Genomic DNA, 16,791 nt, shown 5'->3' on the forward strand with positions numbered 1-16,791 from the left:
CGTTTAGAGTCCTTTGAAACTGCAATTTGAAACTACATTAAAACTGTTACGTATTGGTGTCCATTAAAGTCCATACTTGGGTAGGTAGCCCATAATCCTATTAGTATCACTGTGGGTGACAATTGACAAAAACAAACAAAAAATGGCCCCAAAAACTTAGGCACTTCAACCTAAATAATCATTTTGCAAAATGTTTTGCTTAAAAATGTTCTTTAGTTTTCTATTGTGTTATTTAAAGCAATGGAAAATCAGCATTTGTTAACATGTCTGCTTCTGAATCCAATTATGCAATTATTTTATAATGATAATTATTATTCCCACTCCATATAATGGCATTTATTTTTATGGAAATTAACAATTGATCTCCCAATTCGAAAAGTGTAAACCGTTTCTGTGCTTATTAACACAACTTCTTTCAAGTAATCTCAGCTAACAAGAACCAGCCATACTCGCCAGGAAGAGACTTTAATTACAGACTGTTTCATTCCCTTAAAACATTTCACACTAGCAGCAAAACAACTTTGTTTATCTCACAAGTTTGAGTTTGTCTGTTGACTTTATGTCTCCTACAATAGTTAAAAATGGCAAGGGAAAATCAATGTATTATGTGTACGTGTTTATATGCACGTGCCGGGTGGTTTTCAATGTGTCAGCTTCAATCGCCCTCACAAATTAATAATGGAATTGTAAGAAGCTGATTAAATGATTGATGTGCTTGTGCGCAGTCAGAATAACTGAAATGAAGCGTGACCGGATGACCTCAGCCAATTAATGAATACTGAGTACTGCAACCACAGTCCCCCCCCAAGAGTCCCACGTCTTTCTCTGACTTTGGTATGTCACTGAATTTTTAAAAACATTGGCTGATGAGAGCTCAACTGGGTCACACTGTTGTGTGGGCCTACATTTGATGAACATCTGCACTGACACTGCAGTGAATTAATGGATTAAAAAAGATGTGATGGGACTAATTAAACCACTGTGTTTGCATGAATCAGGTTAATAAACAAGAGTTAACACAATGCAAGAAAAAAGTAAAGAAATTCAGAGACACGTGGTGAACATGGTGTTATTTTACTGTTCTAATTCAGTCAATGTCCTTCAGTAATAGCCTACTTTAAATAAATGTATGTATAAAGTGAAGTGTGACTTCATTATTGAATTTCTTAATATGAATTAACGTTTCTCTAATTGGAAATTAAGTCATTGAATTATTATACAAATTAATTCACCTTTACCTATGGAAGGTATTTTTGGTCTTTTTAAATAAATTAATCAAATGATAAAATAAAAAATTAAATCGCAAAATATGTCCCAAATTTGAAAATTAAATGCTAAAATAAAAATTAAAACATTAAATTAAATTATTTCATTTTCAACTTGATGAAGCATCATTCTGGCCAAATTGAAAAATTAAATTAAATTGATGATTTGACATTTCATTTTCCATATTATCTTGAGGCAAGACAGTCAATATTAAAATAAAAAGGCAAACTTGAAAAGGAATCTGTAAAAACATTTTTTAAAAGGCTTTTTATTCATGCCCAAGCAATAGGGACAAAATTAAAATGTAAAGTTTAGTTTTAATTTTATGTTCTGTTTTTTTTGGTTTTCATTTTCTTTTTAGTTGGAAAATGAAATGTCAAATCATCAATTTAATTTTATTTTTCAATTTGGCCAGAATGATGCTTCATCAAGTTGAAAATGAAAATGAAATAATTTACTTTAAGGTTTTAATTTTTATTTTAGCATTTAATTTTCAAATTTGGGACATATTTTGCTAAATTAATTTTTTATCATTGAATTAATTAATTTAAAAAAGACCAAAAATACCTTCCATACTATCAGCAAGGATGCTTTAAACAGATACCTTTACAAAGAACAAATATAATATGATCCTAATCCAGGAAGCACTGTGTAATTGGTGCTTTCCATGGGATTGGTGACGGCAAGACGGGCAAGTGACTTCTTTTTTAAGGGGGCACGGCACAAAGCTTTTCAAAACATGTATTTAACCCATCATGTGTGTGGCTTGTCATTTCAAAATATGTGTTTGGCATGTCTTGTGAACCTATGTGCATCAGGCGTCATGTCAAAATACGTGCCTGCTGCAGATGGTTCAAAAGGGTTTATGATAAATAGAATTTAAGTGTGTGCCTCAGGCACATATTTTACATGAAGCATGATGCACATAGGTTCACATGATACACTGAACACATATTTTGACATGACAAGCCACACTCATGACATATTAGGAATTTGCGCCCCTCGGAAGAGAAGTCACCAGCTGCCACTGCATGGGATACAGAAGTACTTTTTAAAAGTGCATTTGTTATTCAATTTTAAAGTATTTATACATTATTCTAAAAATGATATTTGCTGATTTTTAGAAGACAAGAACAAAATGCATTATGCACAGCTACTTTTTATTTTCTCTGCCACTGCTGAGGTCTTAACGCTTATTATCATACTCTTGCCAACTAAATTAATGCATATGATGTGTATGATTATAAGCACAGCTTTGGTTAGTCTGAACTACAGAACAGAAAAAAAACTATGAAAACGTTCAGCAAGAATCCACTCTAAAGCGTATACTTTTAAAAAGTGCACTTGCATTATCCATTTAGTTACAGCGGTCCTCACCAATCACACCTTTTTGATGGATGGATGGATGTGCTTTTTGGAGCTTTAGAAATGGGGCATCCAGTGCCATTATAAAGCTAAAAAGAGCCAGCATATTATTAAATATAACTCTGGCTGTGTTTGGGAAAGAAGAAAGTCCTATACACCTAGTATGGCTTGAGGGTGAATAAAATATGGCTTTCATGTTGGGGAGAACTATTTCTTTAAATATGACCTTGTCTGTAAAAACCCAGCTGAAGGTACATTCACATTATAAGCGACTTTGTCGCTGTGTGTCACTCGTTTCTTTCAAAAAGGCGTTTCTAAATCTGGTTGTTATAACGTTCACTCCAGTAACTGACAAGAGACAGATGACGTGAACTCCACTTCTTCGTTCTCAAGTCGCTCATAATTTGCATAAAGTTAAACATTTCTCAACTTTGTCGCGCGACTGGACATGCCCCATTCATTCGCCAACGGTCACTGTCGCTCGTGTGGCCAGAAGTCGCCATGCTTCCATTGAAATCAATGAGATTGCGTCGCTCTGGTACTGCTGCTAACCGCTGCTAGTCTGAATGCAGCTTGAGTCATTTTGTGACTTTTGTGTTTTCTACATAAAATCATCCTGGTAAAGAACATTTTGTGAAGAACTCTGATATCTTTAATCAACGAGTGATATCAAACTTTGATGCTCATTATCTGGTACCTGGTACTGTTCTTTGCCTATCTGTAAAACTATAAAAAAAAATGGGGCATAGTTTCTTTCTGATAGACTTTTGATACTTATCTAGTATAATGGGGTGGTTTCCCAGACAGGGCTTATCCTAGTCCCAGGCTAAAATGCATGTTTTAGCTGCCATAATTTAAAAACATATCTTAACATATATCAGTGCCAATATTTGATGCACACCAGTTTTTTTTAAGTTTGTTTATAAAAACTACTTATACTGTATGTCCTAATACCGTACCACTAAGCACGATTCCTGGTTCTAAAACATGTCCGGGAAACTGCCCTTAAATGTAATACGGACAGGGTTTAGTTTAATCCAGGACTAGGCCTTAGTTACATTAGCGATTGATTTCCCGGACAGGGATTATCTTAAGTCAGGACTAGGCCTTAGTTTAATTAGGAAATAGTTTAATAGGAAGTAGTTTTAAGAAACATGCCTTACTAAAAACATTACTTGTGTGAATTTTAAGGCAAAACAAAGGGCAGTGATGTATTTTAAGATATGTCAGTGCAAGTTGTTTTCATTTTTTTTTAGTCTAGGATTAGTCTAAATCCTGTCCGGGAAAACATTTACATCAAGTATTTCTTACCAACATACTTACAAAACACATTACTGATGTGCATAATGAGACAAAACAATGGCACTGATATATATTTTAAGACATGTTAGTGCAAGTTGTTGTCAGTTAAAGGTCCCTTTCTTTATGTGTTTTTGAAGCTTTTATAGTGTTTACAGTGCGCAATATAACACGTGTTCATGTTTTACATGTAAAAACCGCATTATTTTTCACACAATTTACTTATCTGTATAGCATTGTTTTCACTGTCCTAAAAACGGGCTGATGTCTTCCTTGTTCTATGAAGTCCCTCCTTTAGAAATACGTAACAAGTTCTGATTGTGTAGTTTGTTTAGTGTGTTGTGATTCAACAGTAGCTTAGCTTAGCCCGAGCCATTTGAACCAAAGCTAGTGACTGACGTATTCCTGTGGGCAGAGTTTAGTCAAAACCTGTTTTATTGACGTCATTCAACCGGGACGTAAAGGGCTGTAGTCCATACCGGCAGATTACTGTAGGCTTTAAATAGGGGAATTCTGTTAAAGAAAATATATAACCTGGCAGTGAACTTTGAGCTTTATAATTTTGCAGGAATTATTTATGATCTAACAGCAACATTACACACAAACTAAAGTTTGAAAAATGGGATCAGGAAGAACGTGACCTTTAAGACTGCTCAAATATGCATAATAGTCTGGGATTAGATTTAAGCCCTGTCCTAAATGTACAACACCAAATCTTGAAGCAGAACTATTTATTACAAAACTCTCATCTACTCTATGTATGTATTTAAATAATAAAACACATAATTTATTTTACTTGTTAGACGGAAGCGACAAAAGAGAAACTTGGTGCCCATTAATTAAAGAAATGGCCCTCCATACTGCCGCAGAGTTCACAGTCTATAAATGTCACAAATAGAAGAAATTTGCATTTAGGGATTTTGTGTATAACAAAATAATTTAACAAAGAATCCAGAGAATTATTATGGATTATTGCGGATCAGCGCCTCATTAAAGCTGGAGCCATCACGGGAGGCTAATGTCACAGTCGCAGTACAGTATCTCACATCTGTGCAAGAGAGCGAGAACAGGCACATTGTCACAAATCTCCTCATGCCGGCTCCATGTGCTAGAAAATCTCCCGCCAGGAGAGACTTTCCCATTTAAAAGACATTGCTCACCCACTTATGCCATAAAAGCAGGACCAAAGGGACGTATGATGGAAAGGAATGACAATGTGCAGATGAGAGAGGTGTAATACTTTTCAAGAGCTGTAATACTGAGGGACAAAGATCGTATAAAAGAAAATTAGCTCAGCAAAGGTTCCTAAAGGTTTATGAATGTTTTAAAGAAAACACCTGCAGGTGATACAAAGAGGAAATCACTGCCAGTTTATTCTCTCCTATTTGGCTAGCTGCCTGGTTTACTTGAGCATTTTACCTGTTCACCTGTGAGAGAGAGAGCAGAGCGAGAGAGAGAGAGAGAGAGAGAGAGAGAGACATGACAGTGGCATGACAGTGGGAATTCAGAGGGGTTCGCTTCACCTGATTGGTGGTCGGTCTGGAAGTGTTTCACAGTGTTGTAATAGTAATGAATAATAACAAAAGAAGCAGAACAAATCGCTTATTTGAAACAAACCGACTCATGCAAAAGGATTTTACGCATCAGCGCCAATTATTAAAATGAGAATTGGAGTGCACAGAAAATAAGACATCAATAGATTCGGATGCTAATGCGTCTTCAGCGGTAATACACACAGTACTGTAGTATGAAAGCTAGCGTGACCTGCAGCACGCAGAGTTCGTTCTCAAGGGCTTGATGTGTTTTCTTTGATGTAATCGCATAAAAGCATGAGGTTTGTTTTATATTTAAAAAAACGTTCTGAAGATCGCTTCACAGCAGGATGGTTTTTAACTTTGTTCTTTCTTTTGAACGTCCTTAAAAGGATATTAATGCATTTAGAGTTACGAACCATATAGCTTCATTTTAAACTTCTGTTGTTTCACAGAACTTTTGTATTTGTTCTTTTCTCTCTCGCTTCCTGTCACTGGAAACATTATGGTACTCAGAAATCTTGCACTTACTGAAAATAGGTGTTTACACCAAAATGATGTTGGAAAAGTGCAGAAAGTGGAGGCCAGGTTGAGCAGCAATTTCTGACCAATCGGGAACCTAAAAGAAGAACTAAATGATCTCTTTGCCTTTGAGTTCTTGTCAGTTCACTCAGTTCATGAAGAGATGAATGCTCTCTACTGCAGGTTGAGGCTGCACCGCTTGATGCAATATGTAACGTAAAGGTACAAGCCAAAATGAATCCAGTAACAATCAATCAATCTTCAAAAACATAGAGGGCAAAGCACAACAATCACGTGGCATAAACTTGATAGTTTGACTATGACACCAAGAGGAAAAAAAGATAGCCATGACTGAGAAAATGGTTTGGGATTTTCTGCACTTTCGCCCACAGACCACTTCTCTCTGGAAGTTTTAATTGGTATCAGCCTCGTAGCACAAGGCCACTGCAGGCATCTCAGAGTTCAGTCTGTAAACAATCTGTCACTCACCAGTGCATCTGAACTCAACCGGTGATAGAAAAAACTCTTGGCAGGATACTCTAAAACAACTCGAAAAGTAATAAACACCATCTGAACAACAGAAATTGCTCAATTTGGGGCTTAGCTGTTGGATTTTCTTGCAGTAATTGAAGGTTTGTGCGTGTATACTTTCGGACATCCTGGAAGACAGGTATTTTTCTTTTATGCTGTCTGTCGGATGGCCAGATCATGGGTTTATGCACTACCGACTATAGAGATGATAACCAAGTAGAAAATCAGTAAAGCCAACGGAAGAGACTGACGGAAAAAATGAAAAACAACGGAAAAAATGAAGGCAAGAGCTAGCGTGTGTGCTGCATGGATGTCAGAAACTTTCTGTTGACATTTAGATATTGTGATTAGGATCAGTATTATTTTGCCAACACATTAATGTGCAATTTTAGGGGCTTTTTACACCTGGTCACTTCATGCGTTTTCTCTGATCGGATTGCTATCTGATCGTAAAAAGACCAGGTGTAATTCCCATCCAAAATGTTTTCAAGACATGCTCAAACCACTTCAGGAGGTGGTCTGGGACTCATTTCAGACGGAACTGGACAAATGTAAATACATCTGGTTAATGAAACCATATACAGCGGGAAAATAAGTATTTGACACGTAAGCATTTTTATCAGTAAGGGGATTTCTATGTGGGCTATTGACACAAAATTTCCACCCGTTGTAGCCAAATATTGAATTCATACAAAGAAATCAGAACATTTAAGTATACAAGTTGTGTCATAATAAATAAAGTGAAATGAAACAGGGAATAAGTATTGAACACATGAAGAGAATAAAATGGCATAGAAAGCCAGGAGATCACATGAAATCTGTCAGTATTGAGAGAAAATCCCTGCCTCCTATCAGTATTAAAGGCTCATCATTACCCAGGAGGCACACAGGAAAGACTTCATGATGGGTAAAAGCAAAGAACTCTCTCAAGATCTTTGTAATCTTATCGTTGAATGGGGGAATGGTTATAGGCGCATTTCCAGAATGCTAAATGTTTCTGTGAGCACTGTGGGGGCCATTATCCGGAAATGGAAAGAGCATCACTTCACCATAAACCAGTCACGATCAGGTGCTCCACATAAGATCCCTGTTCGAGGAATCCAAAGAATAATCAGGAGAGTTCTCCAAGAGCCAAGAACCACTCAGGCAGAACTTCAGGAAGACCTTGCATCAGCAGGTACTGTTGTTTCAAAGAAAACTATAAGCAATGCCCTGAACCGCCATGGCATCCATGCACGCTCACCACCCAAGACTCCATTGCTGAACAAAAAGCATGTTGAGGCTCGGTAAAGTTTGCAAAAGAGACTATAGTATGGTCAGATGAAAGCAAAATTGAACTTTTTGGCAGTTATTCTACACACCATGTTTGGAGAAGAAATAGCACTGCCCACCACCCCAAGAACACCATACCAACAGTTAAGTTTGGGGTGGATGCATCATGGTTTGGGGCTGCAAGGTTTCAGCAAGGGTACTGGCAGACTTCATATTATTGAAGGCAGGATGAATGGAGTAATGTACAGGGATATTCTGGATAAAAATCTGCTCCCATCTACCAGAAAGCTGAAAATGAAAAGATGGTGGACATTTCAGCAAGACAATGATCCCAAACACAAGGCCAAGGAAACAATGAAGTGGTCAGTCAAACACCTGACCTAAATCCCATAGAAAATCTATGGAGAGAACTGAAAATCAAAGTTCATAAAAGAGGCCCAAGGAACCTTCAAGATTTAAAGACCATTTGTGTGGAAGAATGGGCCAGAATCACTCCTGAGCAATGCAGACTACTTGTCTCTCCATACAAGAGGAGTCTAGAAGCTGTAATCACAAACAAAGGCGTTTCTACAAAGTATTAAATAAAGTGTGTTCAATACTTATTCCCTGTGTCATTTCACTTTATTTATTATGACTCAACTTGTATACTTAAATGTTCTGATTTCTTTGTTTGAATTCAATATTTGGCTACATCTGGTGGAAATTTTGTGTCAATAGCCCAGTTAGAAATACCCTTACTGATAAAAATGCTGATGTGTCAAATACTTATTTAAAAAGGCAAACAAAGAGGACATGCTCATTGCTTTATGGAAAAAAGAGTCCAATAACTAATTCGAATGACATTAAACAAAGAAATAAAATTTTGAGAGAGAGTTTTATGAACGCTTTTCCCCATCATGGACCTGTACGTTAAATCACTGCGCCGTCACTCTCCTGCTGCTCTGTACTGCGCACTCCAGTTCATCTTGAGCAAGGAGACACGCGTCCCCTGCTCAACATACAGTACAACCTACAGTAAATGCTGCCTTTTGTTGCAAAAAGATTGTCTTAAGATTTTTAACGCGGAGTAATGAATAGTGTATTTGCATTTTGCGCAGGAGTAGAAGATCGAATTCATATCCATTTTGCAAAGACGCATTTGTGTGGCCAAATGTGAATGGAACAGTTAACAAATCACATAGCTATCCGATCAGAGAAAACACATGAAGTGACCAAGTGTAAAAAGGCCCTTATACAGCAAACTGTAAGGACATTTGTTACAGTATAGTATTTATTGGTATCAAACTCTCAAGGTGCCTTCCATTTGACCAAATGGACTGCAAAGTGGACTTGCAATTACAGCATCATAAGTGAGATTCCAGTTATGTTCATCTCAAAGGGCAATGTGATTTAGGGAATATCGATGCATCACTTCACAGGAACGCACATATACTCCCATTGCAACCCTCACACCATTGGTTTGGCCAATGCTGCTGTCTAGTTGATTGGAATGTTTAAACAAACAGTGTGGTGTTATGATAGCAGCACAATGTTTACACTTCGGTGGGGATTAAAATTACAGATGGATTACTTGTTTTCCCTTCATATTAGGAGTATGTTTACAATTTAGCTTCAAGTTTCTAATGAACAGAGCTTATCTAACCTTCCACATCTAAAAATACACTGTGTTCTTTTGTGAAGCTTTTAGTTTTCTTTTTAATAAGAAAATTCAGGAAGTGTAAAGCTATACTTTTATCCCCAGAAGCCATAACCAGACTTGATCATGTCCAAGCATCTTAAAATAAAAATTCCCATATGAGCACCAGTGGACCCTATAATGCAATTTAGAAAGCACAGCGGCATTATTCTCCTTTAATAACTTAACCTTGCTTTATACTACATTCTGTGCCATGCATTTTACTTATAGGTATACAGGTAAATTTGGGTAACTGCAGAGCAACATCACCAGTGTTAAATGTACACTGCTGGTGTATATATGGTTACCACCAGGTCTGGTGGTACCCATAGGTCTGGTGGTACTTAATTCAATGTACATTTAACACTGGTGATTTTGGTGTGGGACTGTGGTTGATGTGGTTGACGTAGGCATTGATCACAATAAATTGCAGCTGTTGAAATGTTAAGTAAATCTAAAAGTTAATTACATACAGTATTTAAGTCTTGTAAAGTCTAATACCATGTGAAACACCATGGAAACATGTAGTTTCCATGGAGACAGTATAACCTTTTGTGCAAACTGAGATTAATTACTTTAAAATCAACAAGATTGTTATAATGAGTCTAAACGATACAGAGGCAAACAACTGCCAATGTGTTGATAACACAATCTTACACAGATATGACATTTTTGCAAGATTGTAGCCTTCCTCTGTTAATAAGACTCTAGCTAGTTTGCTGGTCCATTGATCAAGATTCTAGTCTGGACAATTTGTCAATAGCTTGTTTACATAGTGAGCAATTAAAAATTATAGCTGTGTGTGTGTGCGCGCGCGTGTGCATGTGTCTGTGCATAACAACATGTGACCATAGAAACATGATAAAAATACAAATATTAATACAAAAACTATTAGTTTAGGTGATCAAAATAGCTGGCAATCCTTAGATGTTAAAACAGATTCCTCATTAAATCAGCAATAACAAACTGTTTTGCATTCCTTCAGAAAAGTAACTTTTTTTAAAAGTTTTTAAAAAAGAAGAAACATCTAACTCATGGAGAATTGAAACTATAACAAACAGAAATAAATAAATAAGTAAATAATTGCAGACTCCCTTCAGCTAATGTCTGTACTGAATCAGTGACCTTTCCATCTTCAGTGATCACTTTAACACATTAGCAATTATCATCTCTAAGCAGTGTAATTGATTTATTGCCATTTCCAAGAACCTTTGTCAAGCCACAGTTAGGTATGGTAACATCCTGGAATTCAATTATGATTGCTTCAACAGTATTGTAAAACATACATACTTGACATTTTAGTACGTTAATGTAAAATCAGATTGCAATATAGAAATGTGATGCAAAGATCATGAGAAGCATTAAGCTTTTATTTATTAACTTATTTGAAAGAAAAACGTCATTCACAGCACAATGACAGACTTAAATCCAAAACAAACATTCGGTTACTAGAGGACATGCCATCACTGAAAAACATAACTATTTTACATGGTAGCGATTTTAAAGGGACAATGTGTAGTTTTTTTTAGTATTGTATTAGTCAAAATCAATGTCTTTATTCATAAATATGTCATCATTGGTGTCAAATGCAAATTGCGTACCGCAAGCACTGTGATTGGTCCACCAGAACCCCTCCCGTCAGGTAAAAAAAACTGCGTCATGGGTATTTCTGTTTGCGACGGTGAAAACAAAGATGAGCCAAGTTGAGGAGTGATTTAACTCAAACTGCAACAAAAGTCACTGTTTATTTACTTCCATCATTGCTGGTCTTCTCAAATCATACACAACAAGTTGCTGTTTCTTCTTTATTTGTGGGTTAACTTGCCAAGCTTCTTCTTCTCTGAAGGTCGCGCTGCTACTGTGGTTACACGCGTGGATACTGCCTACCAGTGGTTTGCGCGTGTGTTTGCACGTCGATGCGGAGGACGACGCAAAAGTATAAATGAAAACCGATGCGGAACCTACGCCGTCGCAGCTACGCCGTCTACCGTAAAAGCACTAGTCTACCGTAACGCGTTTCCACAACGTGTTTTCGTTCAGAACACGTGAACCAGCTAAAAAGGACAAGGATATCAGTGAGTACATAGTCTCAGCCTCAGACGCACAGACTGTTGGCTAAACATCTGATGTTTTTCGTACACTTTTCTGGAAACCATGTGAAAATGTCGAAGTCGTTTTGATTGGTTGAAATAAACCGGATTTCCACGAGACGCGAGTGTCACGATTAGTTTCGGTCCCTGGAAAACAAAGCTCTGACGTTCCATTGAGTAGGTTTATTATGTAGTAGGATTATTATGTTCACGTGGATAATAATGAGCAGTTATCATGATCAGATAAACATTGGAATCTAAAAAATCTGCAAAGTTTGAGGCATAGACTCTCTAAAACAGTGGTTCTTGGCGTTGTTCCTGGAGGCCCACTGCCCTGCATGTTTTGTATGTCTCCCTTATTTAACACACCTGATTCAAATCATCAGCTCATTAGAAGGGATCTCCATGAACTGAACTGAGTATGTCAGATAAAAGAGACATACAAAACGTGCAGGGCAGTGGGCCCCCAGGAACAACGCCAAGAACCACTGCTCTAAAAGACGTCCAAGAGTTTTGCTTAAGGCAGTTAGTGGAGTCAAAAAGTTTGGTTCTCCTGAATTGCTTGTAGGTCTTACAAGTGAAGAGATATGCTTCGAACAGACATTTAACGGAAGCGTCTCATTGGTGTGGCTGTTGATGAAGTGCACAACGTTGTTCTATGGTGAGTAATGTTGTTTATTTAGATGCTATTCGGTTGCGGCTGGTTATTTTAATAACTGACTTGTTGCAAGCCGGGCGGTTATTGTGGGGAGTCCAAAACATGGCGCTAGATGAAACAAACTGTGATTGGTTGTTTGACATGTCGGTCAAACAGTTTGTGGGCGGGGTTTGTCCAGAAAAAGCAGCGAAAAACACCAGACCTTCAGTATTGAAGGTCTGGCTCCGCGAGACAAGTGAGTACATAACCTACCGTAGTTGCAACACGCATTTGAAAAAGTGAGGCGCTAGAGAGCAATATTCGTTTTAATGCAAAAAACAATTTCACCACTAGATGGGGGAAAATCCTACTTACTGTCCCTTTAAACACTAAACACTGAAGTATGATGTAAAATGTACAAAAAATTTACAATTATCAGAAGAAAGCAAGATTGAAGCTTCAACCCTAACCTAACCCCATACCCAATGTCACTTTAACAAAAACAAAATGTGCAAATATATGGTCAATTTGAATTTGCCACTTTGTTGGAACTGCCATGAGATTGTGTTGGAAATGCATCTAAAACATCTAACCCTTCTTTTCCGTTATTTTAGCACATTTTTCTTCAGTGATGTAGTATAAAAGCTTTTACTTTGACTTTGACTTTACTTTACTTGAGGTGTGTGTGCTAGAGATAAAAAGAAAGATGATAAATGTTCTTGAATGTATTATATGACCTGACTTCAGGGTCAGGTTCAATAAGGGTCAAAATGGAAAATCCTGCCCCTTGTCACTCTAATTTACATCCCATCTGCATAGTTATTCTCACAAATCACACACAGATGGCAAATGCCTTCCAGGCGCTCGGTATCTTAGCTGCTTTTGATGATACAATAAAAACATGTACTAATCCCAAATAAGAGACACATATAAGTGTTGCAACTTGTTGTTTCTATGCAGAAATGCAACATTTGTATGCCGAAATGTCTTTTTATATGTAAATGTCAAAGAATCTTTTTGTTGCTATATTGCTGCTTACTGTCAACAGCGTGCCTATAAATTGAAGGTAAACAGCAGAAGTAATTTCTGTCAGCAAAGTTTGACTGTCATTTCTTACTCTTGTGCAAAAAGTCCATCACGTCGATTACAAGTATAGATAATTGAGAAAATCTTTTTGCAAAAACATTCATCTTTTTCTTTCTACTTTGAGTGCCATTTCTTAGTTCCATAATATATTTCAGTTCTTTGAATTTGACTCAAGCTCCCTTTTCACTTTTTTTATTGGATCCTTTCTTTTTCAAATTGAATCGTTATCATTTATTTATGATTCATGTTCTTCCACAGGGTCTGCCAGAAGTTGTTATGCTTCAGAAGACAGCAGGTGAAAAATGCTCATTTCTATGGAGGACACACTTATGATATCACAAAATCACAATTTTCCATTAATACTCAAAATTGCCATCCTTCACACTTCCATTAGACATTTTTCACACAAGTTGAGCAGCAGCTGCCTGACCCACTGTTTGAAGCATCGTAATTTAGGGTTGGGGCTGGCAGCAACCCAAACTCCAAGGTTAAATCCTGGAGAGTGCCATAAACTGAAGAGATTATTTCATGGTATTGGTTTAAAGAAATGTATTTTTCAAATACAATCCAGTGGCGGCCGGTGACTCTTTTTTGTGGACACTCGATGCGGAGTTCGTCACAACATGTATGTAGCCCGTCAGGTGTGTTGTTCCTTATTACAAAATATGTGTTCTGCTCGTCGAGTGTGTGTATGTGCATCACGTTTCTTGTCAAAATAAGTGCCTGCTGCATATGCGTCTAAAGGATTTATGATAAAAGAGACGCTTGCGTTTGCCAGATACTCACATAATCTCATGCATAATCAGAGTTTACTGTTAAGGGGGCGTTTTGTGTGTATTTTGTGAACGTGAGCGTCTCTTTTATCATAAACGGTTTTGAGGCGTGTGCAGCAGGCACTTATTTTGACAAAACACATGATGCATATGGTTTACATGACGCAACAAACACATATTTTGAAAACGCAAGCAACACACATGACACTCCGAACACTTATTTTGAATTAGCGCCCCTCGGATGAGCAGTCACGAGTCGCCACTTGTGGAGTCACAATATGAACCATAGAGTTATTAAAGCTGACATCTGTAACTTTGGCCTCTTTATCGCCATCTATGTTTGAAACATAAAATTAGAGGTTATTTGCAAAAAAATTGTGTATTTACCATAGACTATAAAAAATATGGACGTAGTGTCCGTGACTTCACCCAATTGGTTTGTGACGAGCATTTTTGAAGCTTAAAGTAGGCGTGTGCTGCTGTCGCCATCTTGGCAGCGCATAAGAGACCGGACATGGGAAATTGGGTAAAGAGGCGGGACATGGGTGAAGCTGAGGTGGCTGGTTGCTGAAACCCCCCTCACAGTTGTCATGAAGGGCAAAATTATTTATACAGACCAAAAACACTTTTTGGACCAGGCTGTAAATATATTACCTAGTCTCACAAGGTTTCGTGATATAGTCATTTATTTTTTTGATTCTTTATTCGTGATATTATTTCCGCGTTTTTTCGTGATCATATAACAAATTCCTGTTTTCATGTGATTATCACGTATTGGTTACTCAACTGCTTTTTCCTATTTTTAAACCATTGTCGCTTCGGTTTAGGGTTACATTTAGTGCTTGCATTAGAATGTCACTTTACTGTATATATTGGTTTGTACTATTTTTTCTGATTTATTTTTTTTATATGTCGCCTGGCGTTAGGGTTAGAGTTGGTTTGGGGTAGGGATGTCATTTCATGTAGATCTAACCCTAAACTGAAGCGACAATAGTAAGAAAATAGGACAAACCAGTTGAGTAACCAATATGTGCTAATCACACAAAAACATGAATTTGTTATACGATCACAAAAAACGCGGAAATTCGTGATAATATCACGAAAAAAGAATAAAAAAAAAATACATGAGTATAACAAAATTTCGTGAGACTGGGCTGAAATATATTATTTTCTACTGTAAGGTTAACAATTTTAAAATTGAGGTCTATGGGAATTGAGTCCCTTTTGGAGCCAGCCTCAAGTGGCCAGTCGATGAATTGCAGTTTAAGTCTTAAAAATATAATTGTATCTCTTAATAGAATAAATGTGATAATATTGAATGTATGTAACTATAACTCAGTTTAGGAACATCAAGTAAGGTAATGGAAAAATACTGATAAAATTATTTTAATATTTTTCTGGAAGCAAAAAGTACCTTGTTGAATAAAAAAATCTACTTAGTTAAAAATATAATTTTTATGAGTTCATTTTATGAATTGATTAAATTTGATGAACCTCCCAGACCATATTTTTGGTGGATTAATGCTGTATTGTTTGTTTGGTTGGTTGTTTAATGTTTAGCACACAAAGTCAGCCAACAGTTTGTCTGATATAAGCATTTATTTGCTCAGTACTGAATTCACACGCTCTATTCACGGCGTACATAAATCTATATTTAATGCCACATCCAGTCTTACACAGATTATCTTAATGGACCTTTCATGCAGCCATCATCCGATGTTCTAGGACATCTTGAAAGAGAACTCTATGGAAACTGCCTTTCAATAACTGAGATCAATATCTGCTTTCATAATCCTAATAAAAACCTTTATTCCACAATGAAAGGTTTGGTAAGAAATGTGACAGATGATCTAGATATTAACGTATATATTTATACTGTAGTGTATTACGTATATACTGCTAGCAGAACACTGCAGTGGGCTTTAAATAATGCACACTCAGTACAGTATATAGACATAAATTCAAGTAAAAAAAGACTCATTCATTCATATCACATAAATCTACTTGATTTGGGTAAACCCATAGAGAATCAAGTGATGATTATTATTTTTAAATGCAGTCCAACTTCTCACCTCACCGGTTATCTTTTTTTCGCAGACTGAACAAATAAAATAAATCACTTTTTCAACTAAACCCTCAGGTAATGTACCAATGTGGAAAAAATGAGCACTTTTGTAATAAGAGACTGCTGTGTTTATGTCCTCCGGTATCCAGCAAGGAAAGAAGTGTGTTTGAGTCAAAGTTTCCATAAGACCTTGCAGTAAGTTTGCTTTGGGATCCGACGACAACTTGATCTGTATTTGTGTCTTGCATTTGCCTTTAATATATATCCTGTGTTTAATTATCAACATCTTTATATCTCTAAGCAAACATACTGGACTCATAATGACACGGCAACACTGGAGTCCAAAATAGACATAGTTTATACAGAAAATGCCTTCTTTATGCATCACTAAACTTTACTAGGCTTTGTGTAATTATTTCAAATTGTCATGCATTCGATGTTTGTTTAGCCCATCATTAACAAAATGACTCAATAATGTTTCCAGGGAAGCTGAACATCATGGATGCCACAGACACACAAAAACGGATGTGCTGGATTGCTGCTGATTTGCTACATGGGACAAGTGTGTTAAATTGCCTTTTATCTGTAAAGCATAACGTGTTCTAGTCAAATGCAAGACAGACAGATTTAGTTGAACTTGATGCTACATCTGCATGTTAATGCTGGATTGCCCACAGC

The sequence above is a fragment of the Misgurnus anguillicaudatus genome, chromosome 4, assembly GCF_027580225.2.
Source record: "Misgurnus anguillicaudatus chromosome 4, ASM2758022v2, whole genome shotgun sequence".
NCBI lineage: Eukaryota > Metazoa > Chordata > Actinopteri > Cypriniformes > Cobitidae > Misgurnus > Misgurnus anguillicaudatus.